This window comes from Macrobrachium nipponense, chromosome 32 (assembly GCF_015104395.2).
Source record: "Macrobrachium nipponense isolate FS-2020 chromosome 32, ASM1510439v2, whole genome shotgun sequence".
Lineage (NCBI taxonomy): Eukaryota > Metazoa > Arthropoda > Malacostraca > Decapoda > Palaemonidae > Macrobrachium > Macrobrachium nipponense.
This window is the reverse complement of record NC_061094.1, coordinates 69,563,208-69,578,946: the sequence shown is the minus strand read 5'-3', so window position 1 is coordinate 69,578,946 and position 15,739 is coordinate 69,563,208. Positions and strand designations below refer to the sequence as shown.

At 36.0% G+C, this 15,739-nt stretch overlaps 1 protein-coding gene across 1 annotated transcript in view; it reads left to right on the top strand.

Annotated features, from left to right (window-relative positions):
* Positions 1-15,739, top strand: part of LOC135207458 (putative neural-cadherin 2) — a 1,036,792-nt gene that overhangs the window by 107,407 nt on the left and 913,646 nt on the right. The window contains 1 exon segment of the mRNA XM_064239182.1: positions 14,123-14,153. The gene's annotated coding sequence lies outside the window, so the exon portion shown is untranslated.

The window sequence follows — 15,739 nt, the reverse complement described above, 5'->3', positions numbered from 1 at the left end:
ACGACAGCAGAATTTATATTTATTTTTATTATTCTGACAACAAAAGGAATATTCATTTTTATTACTTTATTATTCTGACAGCAAAAGGAATATTTATTTCTTTTACTTTATTTGGAAAATATTTTTGCACAGAGGAGAGAATGCAGAATTGATTTATTCTTATTATTTTGACAACTAAAGGAATATTCATTTTTATTACTTTATTTGGAAAATATTTCAGGATGATTTCAACCTCTTGATTTTGCGTAAGATACATTTTCTTAAAAGAAACAACAGTAATACAGAAATATACTTTTTCATTTTCGATTTAATGCGCATTACTTAGCATAAATATAATTTAACTAATCTAACAAAAAAAGACAAGAAAGTGAGAGGAACCGTATGAGAATTTTTTTTTTCTTTATCTTTCATTTTCGTTTTAATGCGCAATACTTAGCATAAATACCATTAAACTTTACACACACACACACACACACACATATATATAATATATATATATATATATATGTATATATATATATATATATATATATATATATATATATATGTGTGTGTGTGTGTGTGTGTGAGATTATGTATATCTATATCTACATATATATATATATATATATATATATATATATATATATATATATATATATATATATATATATATGGGGATACAATCCACAATGAAGTAAAATCCTCTTGTAGTTTAAAATATATATTCTTGTACAGGATTAAAGCTTTCGACCATCAACTGTGGTCTTGTTCACTAAAGTGTGATATGTCACCTCAAGGAACTCTTACTTGTTAGTTCCTTGAGGTGACATATCACACTTTAGTGAACAAGACCACAGTTGATGGTCGAAAGCTTTAATCCTGTACAAGAATATATATTTTAAACTACAAGAGGATTTTACTTCATTGTGGATTGTATCCCTATTTACTTAGAGGTACGACATAGTACCTGGCTTCTGCATATATATATATGTAAACAGACAGAGGAGATTGAAGGGAACCACATATTTCCCCTCGATGAGTTGACGTTCCAACGCCTCTCGAAAGCCAGCCGCGTTCATTGTCCGCTCCTTTACGAAGCTGTTTATGAATTCGCCAAGAGAAAAAAACGGCGAATGTCAACGAATAGTACGTCGTCGATGCTCGTTAAAACGGATGAGCCTCTGGCGAAACGATCAGAGCTTCCTACGTTACGAGAGAGCTTCGGTTAAGGCTCTCTGAAACGAAGGAGCTTCATTTATGAAGCTGCTACGATAATTAACGCCATCGCTGAAAGGGAAGAATGGAGAATTGCGCTTCTTAGGGACCCATATTTCGGGTGTTATATTTGTCGCCACGAGAAAGGGAATTGCGTTATGGTGTTGTTATGGTGTTCTGAATTACATCTACTGTGACTCCTGCTCCATATACCATGGAGGGGATGGGAAGGGGAGGGGCGGGGGGGGTTGGCTGGGTGGAGGGGCGTGTAATGCTATCAGTGCACCTCACTATAGGAATTTCTACGAAATACATCATTTTACTGTTTTAATAAATATCAGAAATTTATTATTTTAAAACGCTTCTCATTAATTTGTTATTTTAAAGCAGGTTTTAAAGAATTGCTTTGATGATATGTATTTGTTGGAACAAAACGCGGTAGAATATATGAATCTGGTATCCTATAAATAAACAGAATTTGTATATATATTATTAACTAAGATTAGAATAACCATTGTAAAATGCAAATAAAGTTTTTTCTTTTTTACTATACCTCCGTTCGTATTCTCTTTCTTCCATCTTGCTATCCAACCTCTCTTTAATAACAGTTTCGTAGCGCAGCTACTATTTAGAAGTTTTCCTCCGCTTACACCTTTCAAACTTTTATCGTTAGTTTCCGTTTCAGCGCTGAATGACCTCGTAGGTCCCGGCGCTTGGCCTTTGGCCTGAGTTGTATATTCCATTCCATTCCCGCTGTGTATAAGACAACATCTGCTTAAAGCAACGGACCTCAACTTTCGAATTAAGAAAAAAAAAATTCCGGAGATGAGTTTCTTAGCAAGAAGAGAGAGAGAGAGAGAGAGAGAGAGAGAGAGAGAGAGAGAGAGAGAGAGAGAGAGAGAGAGAGAGAGATAAACCCTATCAAAAGTTGTTGTTTAAGTGAGGAAGAAGATTCAGTTGGGAAAACTTCGAGAGAAAATGGATCCACCATTGAAAACAAGGTTCATCCTCAATTTTCGTGACCTGGAACGGAAACTATCTGGAAAGAACAAGAAGGGCCCTCGCCATTCTTTGCTCTCTCTCTCTCTCTCTCTCTCTCTCTCTCTCTCTCTCTCTCTCTCTCTCTCTCTCTCTCCTCTATTCCAAGGGGACCTAATAATGAGACAATCACAAATAAGGAAGCAGTTAAAGACCTTGGTGTGATGATGAATAGGAACATGTTATGCAATGATCAAATAGCCATTCTGTTGGCAAAATGTAAAGCAAAAATGGGAATGTTGTTACGGCACTTCAAAACAAGAAAAGCTGAACACATGATTATGCTTTATAAAACATATGTTCGTAGTCCACTTGAATATTGCAATATGATATGGTACCCACACTATCAAAAGGATATTGCACAAATAGAGAGTGTACAAAGGTCCTTTACAGCTAGAATAGAAGAAGTTAAGGACCTAGACTACTGGGAAAGACTACAATCCTTAAAATTATATAGTCTAGAAAGGAGAAGAGAACGCTACATGATAATTCGGCATGGAAACAGATAGAAGGAATAACAGAAAATATCATGGAACTAAAAATATCAGAAAGAGCAAGCAGAGGTAGATTAATAGTGCCCAAAACTATACCAGGAAAAATAAGGAAAGCACACAGAACATTAATCCACTACGCACCAGCATCGATAATGCAGCGTCTATTCAATGCGTTGCCAGCTCATCTGAGGAATATATCAGGAGTGAGCGTAGATGTGTTTAAGAATAAGCTCGACAAATATCTAAACTGCATCCCAGACCATCCAAGATTGGAAGATGCAAAATATACCGGAAGATGTACTAGCAACTCTCTGGTAGACATTAGAGGCGCCTCACACTGAGGGACCTGGGGCAACCCGAACGAACTGTAAGGTCTGTAAGGTACTACCACTACAACAACAACTACTACTTCTACTATTACTACTACTGCTACTACTACTACTACTATCTCTCTCTCTCTCTCTCTCTCTCTCTCTCTCTCTCTCTCTCTCCTCTATTCCTAGGAGAAGGTAAACAGCGGGAACTACTACTACTACTACTACAACAACTACTACTTTCTAACAACTACTACAATACTTGCACTAATACTACTACTTCTACTACTACTACTACTACTACTTCTCTCTCTCTCTCTCTCTCTCTCTCTCTCTCTCTCTTTTCCTCTATTCTCAGAAGGTAACCAATAGGAACAACTGAGTAATTACGGTGGCGATAATTCAGATATGATACATGATTTGTTGCAAGGGAAACTCTCTCTCTCTCTCTCTCTCTCTCTCTCTCTCTCTCTCTCTCTCTCTCTCTCTCTCTATTAATTTCCCGGCCGTTTCTTTTAGGATTAAGTTCGGGATCGCCCATTGGGGAATCCAACAACAAGCTTCCTCCTGTTCGTTCCAACCAATGGCTCCACCGTCTCATTAATCCTCTGGAAAACTACTATGTCGAAACAGCCCTTAAAGCCGAAGGCATCTAAGTTCCTCCCCTTTGTATCACTGTTCATCCGCACCTGATTAAGAAGCGATTGCATACGAGTATGGAGTAGCGTCAGCAGCAGCAGCAGCGGAGGCGGTGGTGGTGGTGTTGGTGGGGGGCGGTTGGTGGGGTTGGTATGACTGTGCGCTGATGAACACAAGGGTTGGTATGACTGTGCGCTGATGAACACAAAAATGTGCACGTAGGATTATGTAGGATTCGATGAATGACTGCGGCTTTTGAGTCCATTTTTTTTTCACTGTTCTCATCCACCGAACTCTTCTCTCCCCCCCCCCAACCCCCCCCACCAACCCCCCGCATCCCTCACCCACTGGTAGAATATTTTAGATTCGGGTCCTCAGGTCTTCTATCTCCTGCCGTCTCGTAACTATTTTTTTTTTTTTCTGTCGAATCAACCGTTCCCCAATCATGAGCTTTGAGTTGACTTCAGCAGCGCAAAGCTTCCTCTAAGCCGTCGGCTCTTAATTTTGAACAACGAGAAAAAACAGGCTCAAAGATTCAGGAGATGATAATGAATGACTGCATTCTGGAACAAACGTCCGTAATTCGATTCGTGACCTTCGAGATGGGTAGGTTTAGATAGCAGCCGAAAATAATGGCAGGTGGTCTCGCTCTCATCGTGTTGTTTACTAAATCACAAGTATTTATTTTGTGCAGTGATAATTCCTTCATAGAAATTTACAATTACACACACATACACACACACAAACAACAACAAAAACAAACCCAAATCAACAGTTACTGGCTTATGTATTGTCTCATTGCTGAATTGCTGATGATATATATATATATATTTATATATATATATATATATATATATATAATATTCATTTATATATACGCATATATGTGTTTGTGTATGTGTATTATTATAATATATATATTATATATATAAAGTAATGCCTCCATGGTATTACCTTTATTTATACATAGCATCACGTTTTATATACTTCTTGATCAAGTTATTCATATATGTATATATATATATATATATTATATAATATATATATATATATATATAGATATATTATATATATATATATCTATATATATCATTATGATGTGGTATTACGCAACTGCTGACATCACAAGAATAATATTCAATACCGTTACGAACGCCCGTTCCTGCCGCCGTCCCTTGGAAAGGCCACACACCACTAGACTCGCATCAGATCCCCAAATACTCTTGAAGAAAAGCAAGTTCCAATACCACTCGAACGGCTTTCGAACTTGCGAGTTCCTACTTCGCTGTTGTCGCGTCGTGTAAGGTCATTTACTTCGGTGCTTTCCAGAGAGATGGATATAATATACAAGAGAGAGAGAGAGAGAGAGAGAGAGAGAGAGAGAGAGAGAGAGAGAGAGAGAGAGAGAAGTTAGCTGTCTTTCGGTACACTGCAACCTTCGGTCATAATTTGGCCCGATTCGGGATTCAAAAAGCCCCTTTGCTTATATTCACGTCATGCGTCATGTTCTTTCTCATATTCTTGTCATGCATCATGCTTTTTCTCATATTCATGTCATGCATCACGTTCTTTCTCTTATTCGTGTCATGGATCATGTTCTTTCTCATATTCATGTCCTGCATCATGTTCTTTATCATAGTCGTGTCATGCATCATGTTCTTTCTCATGTCATGCATCATGTTCTTTCTCATATTCATGTCAGGCATCACGTTCTTTCTTATATTCATGTCAGGCATCATGTTCTTTCTCATATTCATGTCATGCATCATGTTTCTTACGATTGCGCACGGAGCCGTTGGGAGAACTAGTGGTTAAACTCCTCGTTACACATGACATTAAGGTAACGAGCGTTCGCTAAAAGTTGTCTTCTTGTATACCTGACATATTCTAAGGTCCGTTTCAAACCACTCACCACCATTGAGTTCAGGGTAACGGAAACAAACAAACAAGTCGCTCGCAAGGCTTGGTCGCTCGTATACTCAGGATATACATTCCGTGTTGATAGGGCACTGGCGTCCGGTGATTTATCCTGGAGATGCACATCAAAGCAGTGTACAACAAGGCTCAAGACAAATCCGGAAATATCGACGATAATCCATGGAAACAGTGAACATTCCCATGAGGAAAACAAAAGGAATGTAGAACGGCAAGTGATCCGTGCAGTTGTGAAAAATGCAACCAGCGATATATCAACGAGACCCACGAAGCTCGTGCGAACTTAATTGCAAAATGTGGGTGAGGAATCTCTATTAGAAAAGGACTTGAATAGTTTGACTGTGGCATGCTCAAGATTGAAATCAACAAGAATGAAGAGTTTTGTTTAGTTAATGATAAAGATTATGGAATTGTCATCTTTTCATGTAATGCCAACCTCGTCGCCCAATGTACACAAGTGAGTGAGATATTTGTTGATGGAACTTTTAAGTGTCGTCCCAAGTACTTTGAACAGCTATATACCTTTCATGGATTTAATAAGGGACATTATGTCCCTCTAGTGTATGCACTACTTCCAGCAAAAACAGATGTTTATACGACGTTGCTTAGGATGATTTTGGATTTGTGTTCAAGCAAAGAAATGATGCTAAGTTTTTAAGTGTAGTCCACATTGTCTTCGAACTGGCAATGCACTTAGAAAAGTTTTTCCTAGTGCCCAAATACAGTGTTGCAGGTTTCATCTTGGCCAAAGTTGGTGGCGACAGATTCAAAAACTAGGATTAGGATCTCTCTATAAGGACAGAAACTCGGATGTTAGTTCATGGCTGTCACAGTTTTTCGGATTGGCTTTTTTCAGTCCTTCGGAAGTAGGAGACTGCTTTGCAGAGGAGCTGATGGCAGACATCCCCGATGACGACCGGTGTGTCAAATTTGCTGACTACATCGTAGATAATTAAATTTCATCAGAATCTTCGTTTCCTCCGAATCTTTGGGCATCAATTCAGTCGACCGAAGCAAGGCGTACCACGAATGGCCCAGAGTCTTTTCACGCCCATTACATTGCACAATTTTACTCGGCTCACCCTTCAATGTTTTTGTTTTTAGATAATATCCTTAAACTTCAGGCAACAACTTACATCAGGTTACGGGGGATTGAATCTCAAGCATTTTTAAGAAAAAGTGAAAAAAAAAAAATGATTATCTAATGGCCCAGTTTCGTAAATATGAAGATGGGGGTGACCGCCGTCAATTTCTGAAAGCAATAGGATTGAAATACTCCGCAAGAACTGACTTGTAAATTTGTAAATAATTTTTTTTTAACGTCGATGTCTTTTTACTATTGTTTAAAATAAAGTGTTTCATTCATTCCTTAGATTTTAACTTGATTCAACTCTCTTAGTAGTAACTGCAGTCAATCCATGAAAACTACCTTCAGCAACTAAATGTGATCATAATTACTGATTTCGTAAGTGCTTATGAAAAGTTTGCTGCAAATCAACATCTTCTTACAATTAACTTGTTCCAGTTTCACATTACAAGTTTTTTCCCCTGAAAGGTATGCGCGCAAATGTAATATATGGTTGCGCGTAAATGTAGTTATTTTGGCGCTCAATTGTAATGGCAATGCGCTCAAATGTAATGCACCGGTTCTTTCTCATATTTATGTTAATGGTCATTGGTTTCATCCTTCATTCTGGGTTTATATTTTATGTAATGCATTCTCTTGCATTTTTTAAAGCATACAGAATCCTCCATGTCACAGAATATCATTACGATAAGGGGTAAAGAGAGTAAAGATACTTCAGTGGTTGACACAGTTAACAAAACATTTCAACTGAGAATTAAGACGTTCCTATCTGACAGTGAGCATGATTAGCTAAACCTATAAAGCAGCCACCGAGCACGTTTATGTTCCTATCACGTGTCTCGAGTACCCTGATAATTTAATTTAATCGCCTGTAAAATGAGTCTAAAATCTTCTTGATAGTGTCTACTCTAACCTGTTTCTGTTCTGGCGTCAGAAACTGATTTTTGGGCCTGGGGTCACGAATAGCTACATACGAAGCAGCCACCAAGCACGATTATATTCCTATTAAGTGTCTCGGGCACCCTGCTTTTAATTTAATCGCCTATAAAATAAGGAGTCAAAACATAATCCAAAAAACTTCTTGAAGGCAGTCATTCTAATCTGTTTCTGTTCTGGCGTCAGAAACTGATTTCTGGGCCTGGGGTCCTCAGTCTGTTCTGGCCATTCCCCACTTGATTCTGGAGCCGGCTTCCTAAATGAAGAGATATGAAGGGGATTCCCCACTAAATGCGTTGATCATTTCACGTGGGTTTCGCTTTGCAGATTATTTACCTTTTAGCCCAGTTTATGGTTTTGCTTGGTGGAAGGGTCTTTCAGAGGTGTTCCTGTAAACGCTGTTCCCGGCGAGGTGTGTGGAATCTGTTCGAAGGTTCATGCGCGGGAGTGATGTCGTTTGGGGAAATGTAGACGAGCATTTTGTATATTGAGGTTTCTTGTATTAAAGAATCTTACTGTAATAAAGGCATATTTCAATATTGTTCTCGTGCATTGTCATGTGATTGTAGCAGGCAGTGATACCAGAGAGTTTTCAGTGCAGTTTGTTTACAAGAGAATATACAGAAAAAGAACTGTTCCATTATTTTCTTGTAAACGCATTTCATTGGAAATATAATTACAGGAAAATCTATAGAAAACGAAATGTTCCATTATTTTCTTGTAAACACATTTCATTGGAACTCAAACCCTATTTGATTTCTCAAAACGATTTTGTGTTAAATAATGTACACCCAGGAATAGAGGCAGCAGCTATGAATACGTCACATTCGCACAGAAATATAGAAATTCTAACCAGAAAGCAAGACGAGACAAACCACAAAAAGAAAAATATAGATAAGACAGCAGCAGACTTAAAAGAAAAAAAAAAACGCAGAAAGCGAAGGAAGATGAATGGAGTTTAATTAGTTTCTTCTTAAAGAGAAACAATCCCGACATCAAGATAAAAATCCTTTCCCTCTTGAGAGAAAGTCTTGTTGAACGAACTCGGCTCCCGGCGAGCGAGGTGTCTGGAACCTGTTCAAAGATGCATGAGTGTTGTAGTTTGGGGAAATGTAGACGAGCTTCTTGTAATATTGAGGTTTCTCGCGCTAAAAGAGTTTTGCTAAGCTTTGAGATCCCCTTGGGTGGGTGCAGTGTCGTCAGTGCGCCTCTGTGGCGCACTGTAGACATAATTTTAAGGTTCTTTGCACCGTCTCTTCCTTAGGCCCTTAGCTGCAACCCCTTTCGTTCCTTTTACTGTGCCTCCGTTCACATTCTCATTCTTCCATCTTACTTTCCACCTTTTCCTGACAGTTGTTTCTCAGTGCATTTCAGTGCTGGATGACATCGTAGGTCCCACCGCTTGGCCTTTGGCTTACATACTATATTCTGTCTTATTCTACTAATTGTTCAAAGGCTTGGTATTCAGAGGAAACCTGGGTCTGTTATGATAGGGAAATTGATTGAACTCCTGATATCCAGAAATAAGTAAATAAATTAATAAATAGGTAAATAAATGAATAAAAATAAAATAGCAAAGGCGAAGATGCATACTTAGAAGTGTTGCAGTTTTAGACGGAGAATTTATATATTGATTTTTTTTTTTTTTACAATTTCACTAAACGTTACGAGGCGTGATATTCAAAGGACGCTACAACCTGGAGAAGTCCTGGGCATCTCAGAGGCTGATCAAAGGATTTAATTATGCTATTTCTTGTGCCAGGTTATAGTACGTTCGGTGATCATATTCCCGCAGCTTTTTATTAAAATGATGATTTTCCTGCCAGGTTATTTGCAAGTACATTAATTTGATTTCTTTCCAGTTTTTTTAGGATGGTATAGAGAGAGAGAGAGAACCTTCTCATGGTTATGCCAAGAATAATAACAAAATCTTGATTAAAATCATTCAGGCTTTATACACACACACTCATATACATATATCTAATAAAAGGAGCCCATAAAAACGCCAAAATATAGAAAGTAAGTACTATACTATTCTAGAGACTGCTGTCTCTCTCTCTTCAGGTGCGTAATGAAGAGAGAGAGAGAGAGAGAGAGAGAGAAAAGCAGTCCGTGAAATATACAGTACCTACTTTCTATATTTTGGCGTTTTTATGGGCTCCTTTTTTTAGATGGAATTCTGTTGTAACAGGACATTTTTACCAGTCATATACATACATACATACATACATACATACATACATATATGTACATAGTCATATATATATATATATGCTATATATATATATATATATAATATATATCAGGGTATTATAATATTATATATATATATATAGATATATATATATATATATATATGTGTGTGTGTGTGTGTGTGTGTGTGTGTGCATACACATGTATATAACGTACATATACAGACATTCACGAAAAACCCGCGTGAACGCATATTATGTCCGCCTCTCGTTCAGGAAGTCCAAACAAACCTGCCAAGTCTTAAGAGTAGCAACAATCTCGGGCGCCGCTAGCGCGCGCCTTCGAGCGCGCTCTCTTTTGAAGGCCATCATAAAAGAAATGGGCCCCAGTATTTGTGAAGGCCTGAAAAGGAGTGTTTAACGGGCCGCCAAGACATACCAACACGGGCCAGAGGTCTTTCGAAATTTCTTTCGCTTCTTTTACGAAAGAGACTTTTGGAGACGACGGTGGAATGTCTGTCAATTCGTCTCTTTTTAACTAAATACGAACGGACCGGAAAAGGAAAATAAATGATGATAAATAAAAAATGGGGACTGTGACATTTATGGGTACGGATTGCGGTGCGTCTTTTGTTGCTTCTAGTCGCTGGGTTTTCGTTCTCATTTATTCATTTATTTGTTTATTTATTTATTTGCTTATTTATTTATATTTTTTCATGATTGAGACCTCACTTAACGAAGGATGTGTCCGGTTAAAAAAGTATTTTTTTTTAAACAGATCGGAAAACCTAATTTATATATTTATTTATCTATTTGTTTATTTATTTCTTTATTCGTTTGATTAAGACTTCACTTAAAGAAGGATCTCTCCGGTTAAAAATAGTAATTTTTTTTAAACAGACCGGAAAACCTAATTTATTTATTTATTTATCTATTTGTTTATTTATTAATTTATTCATTTGATTAAGACTTCACTTAACGAAGGATCTATTCGGTTAAAAACAATTTGTTTAAAACGGACCGAAAAAATGGGTATCCTGAAAGTTTCTAAAAATTGGGGTGTTTTTTTTCTTTTTTTTTTTTAACGGACCGGAAGAGAAAAATAAATAATAAATCAAAAAAGGGGGCGTGTCTTTTACTACTGCTTCCTGCTAGTGCTTTTTTCTTATTATTTATTTTTATTAGGGATAATGTCACTTGCTTGCAACTTCATTTAACGAAGGTTTTGTCGGGTAAAAATGGTTATTGTTTAAATTGTGCGGCTGTTAGTTATATGAGTAAATGTGTTTCGTTATTTTATGTTCTTTTTTTAGTGATATTTATTCATTTTATTAGGGGGAAGTTAATTTGGTTGGGACATCACTTAACGAAGGTTTTGTCCGGTAAAAATAGTTATTTGAATTGTGTGGCTGTTAGTTACCTATACAAGTAAAAGTTTTTTTTTTATTATATATTCCTTTTTTTTCTATAAATTTGTCCTGCATTGTACAACAACGTTTGCAAGCTAGTACATGGTCATTGTATACTATTTAATGTTTTATGTGTTTTAAATGAATTTTTATTTCATTAATTTAGATAGAAACAATGTGTTTTTAATGAATTTTTATTTCATTAATTTAGATAGAAATAAATGTGCAATGGATATGCATTGGCATATCCATTGCACATTTATTGATAATTGTCTGTGAAGAAATCCGTATTAATACTAGTTATTTTTATCCTATAGTCTTTTATTTAGATTATCTAATGAATTTATACTTCATTAGACAAAAAACGTTAGTGTGCTAATATATTGTTATATTGTCGTTACACATTTTTTAATGCTGTTTGTCAAGAAATTATTGTTGATACCATTTCTTTCATGTAGTCATATTTTCAATACATCAATCAGTTCTTTTGTATGGTCATATTCTCAATACATTATCAACTCTTTCGTATGGCCATATTCTCAATACATTATCAATTTTTTCGTATGGTCATATTCTCAATACATTATCAATTCTTTCGTATGGTCATATTCTCAATACATTATCAATTCTTTCGGATGGTCATATTCTCAATACATCTAACAATGACTGATGCATTCCTGTGAAGATTCATCACTAAATGGATCATCTTTTGAATAAAAACATTTTCCATTATTTACGGAAATGGAAACATACTCCACCTCTTTTCGCTGACACCCATTACAATCATACGCCTCCACCCCCTTCCCTCCATCCCCCACCCCTCCCACATAACCATATTCACCCAGGGGTGCTGGGTAGGGGGGGGGGGGTTTGGGGAGGGGGTTGGGAGGGGAGAGTTATGACGCCCAAATAGTCCATTAGTCGGTTCCCATCCCTCGAGTGACCCCAGACTTGACCTCTGTGTAAGACTTTGGCACTCTCCTTAATTACTCGGCCTCGAGGAGGTAATTCAGGAGGGAGGGAAAATAGGAATATGCTGGCAAGATGATACGGCGTTCGTATATACTCCCGCGAGGTTATGGAGCGGAGGAGGGAAGGAAGGAAGAGGGGGAATAAATGAAGACGGTGATGAAGATGAGGGACGAGGGATGTTTCAAGATGTGACGGAAATGTGAGATTTTCGGAGGTTGGAGATTGTTTTTTTTTTTTTTTTTTTTTTTTTTTGTTTTTTTTTTTTTTTTTTTTTGAGGGGGGTGTTGTTAACGGGAGCTGGATCCGTACCTGGGTTGCTTCGAGGGTTGTTATACGGAGAATTCATTTATTAGTGTCTTTTAAAAATTTGATTTGATTTTAATTTTTTTTTTAAACGGGTTTGAGCGAAATCAAAGATTAATTTTTTGGTGGTGTTGATAATTACAGCCTCGTGATGTATTATTCGGAGGATTCTCTTATTAATGATGCGTTTTTTTATTTTAATTTTAATTTTATTAATGTTTCTTTTTTATTTTTGTGAAAACGGGTGGAGCGAAGTCAAAGATTATTTACAGCCTCAGGAAGCATTATTCGGAGGATTATTTGATATATATATTTTTGCGGGGGTAAATGTGGTGTCGTAAATTAAAAGAATACTATATATATTATAGTAAATATTATATATATATAGATGTAATATATATTAATAATATATATATTATATATATTATATATAGATATGTGTGTGTGTGTGTGTGTGTGTATATATATATTTATATATAAATATTTAGATTTATTTATGATTATATATTTATTTACATATTTATTTATTCATTTATTGTTTACTTCAGTGAGGAATTACCAACGAATTTTCAAGTTTAAAAAACCAGTGATTATTTATTCTTGATTTAAAATTTCGAAGGAAAAACAGCCACTGAGTTTGTTGCAGTAACCAACTGACCCAACATATTACATGACCTAAGGATTCTCAAGTTCTGTTTCTGGAGGACCCAAGACTTTCAGGAAGAATATCCCGAAGGCTTTTTGTGGAAAGAAAAACTAAAAAGTATACGTTACAAGTTTTCATAGGTTACAAAGAAGAGGTCTTAAAAGTATCTGAGGGTAAATTTGAATATCTTTTTTTAAAAATAGTTCCGAAGTTACTCGATCCATTTTATAAGTTAAAACCGCTGGAGGGGGTTTGAAAACAAGGCTTCCAAAGATATTGAAAGTGAGTTTAAAAATTTTGTAAGAGTTACCGAACGTAAAATAGACGAGAGTTTTCGTGCTTTACAAAAATTTCCAAAATATATCGAAGGTGAACCACTTAAGAGTTTCCGAAGGTAAAGATTTCTTGAAAGTTTTTAGAGGTGACTGTATTGAAGAGCTTCTCAAAGCAAAAAACAAAGGCAAAAGCTAAAAAGACATAGATAATTGCAATATTTAAGATTTGCTAAATATATCGAAGGTGAACTACTTAGGAGTTTCCGAAGGTAAAAATCTCTTGAAGGTTTTTAAATATAAAAATATCGAAGAGCTTCCCGAAAAAAAACGAAAAAATCAATCAGTAAATAAATAAAAACATAAAGGCAACATATAAGTAATTCCACTGAATTTTCGAAGGTAAATACTTGATTGTATTCGATGGTAACAGTGAACATGATACTTTTAAACAAAAAGCGTCAATTATGAGTATTATATTTTTAAACAAAAAGCGTCAATTATGAACATTATACTTTTGAACAAAGCGTCAATTATGAACAATATACTTTGAAAGAAATAGCGTCAATTATGAACATGATGCTTTTACATAACCTGTATTTTGAGCTTAAAATTGCCCTCATGTGGTTTTGAAAATATAACTTAAGAGATGAATATTAATGTTTTCCATTTTTTTTTATTATTGCAGAGAACCAGGAGGCCCAACGTCTTCGACACTGGTTAGTTTCTGCTTCTTTCAGTTTGTGAGTAAACCTTTACATCTGTACCTTTCGTTATATCTTATTTTTTTTAGATAATCTACTTCCGTCCTAGCCTAGTCTTGCGATAAGGTCGAAAATATTCTGCTACGGTATTTGTTTCTGTAAGTCGTCTCGTCGGCATTGTTATAACAAGTTGGCCCAGGCGGTAACTCACTGAAGTCCTGATTTCTCCTCTGTCCGCTGGGCGCTGGTTCGAACCCACGAGAGGACGAAATTATTCTGGACTAAAAAATTCCCCTTCGGTTAACATGTTATGAAAATATATTAATTCCGAGGTAGAGCGAATTGTATATTAATTAAAGGACATTAGTAGCTCGACGTATGTATACGAATCACGGTGATGTGATAAAAATTCCAAAAATTTCGTGTGTGTGTGTGTATATTATAATAATATATAATAATATTTTATATTATATATATATATATATAATATATATCCACAGATAACATAATCTATTATGATACATATACATATCCCATATATGTATATATTATTAATATTATATATATAATTAAAGATATTAGTAGTCGACGTATATAGAATCCCGGTGATGGATAAAAATTTCGTATATATATATATATATATTGTAAGTAAACTCCAGCAAAGGTTGTTTCAGAGGTTGTTTTCATAGCTTCCTCGGCTTTTAGGTTATTGTTGTTTTTCTTCCGGGCCTGCTGGTCAGACCAACCTTCGTAGAACAATATCTTAGGTCTGGCGTGTAGTAAACAGGGCCGACTTCCTCTTCTCTCTCTCTCTCTCTCTCTCTCTCTCTCTCGTTCTTCTCTTAGCAATTCCCAAGGGTGTTTTTTTTTATAATGTTTCGCTTTCTTTATTATTTGGCAATAAGCATTAGTATCCTCTCTTCCACTGATACTGTGTAAGATCAGTAAATAGTACCACTGGTACCGTGAGATCAGTAAAATAGTATCACTGATACTGTGTAAGATCAGTAAATAGTACCACGATACTGTGAGATTAGTAAATAGTACCACTGGTATTGTGAGATCAGTAAATAGTACCACTGATACTGTGAGGTTAGTAAATAGTACCACTGGTACCGTGAGATCAATAAATAGTACCACTGGTACTGTGAGATCAGTAAATAGTACCACTGGTGCGTAGTGTACAGTAGGTACCAAATGATACCGTGAGATCAGTAAAAAGTATCAATGGCACTTGAGATCGTAATAGTACCACTGATATTGTGAGATGTGTAAACAGTAGTACCACTGATACCGTGAGATCAATAAATAGTACCACTGGTACTGTGAGATCAGTAAAATTGTACCACTGATACTGTGAGATGAGTAAACAGTAGGTACCACTGATACCGTGAGATCAGTAAAATAGTATCAATGGGACTGTGAGATCAGTAAATAGTACCACTGATACTGTGAGATGCTGTAAACAGTAGGTACCACTGATACCGTGAGATCAATAAATAGTACCACTGGTACCGTGAGATCAGTAAATAGTACCACTGATACTATATGTTAAATAGAAATATATATATATATATATATATATATATATATATATATAT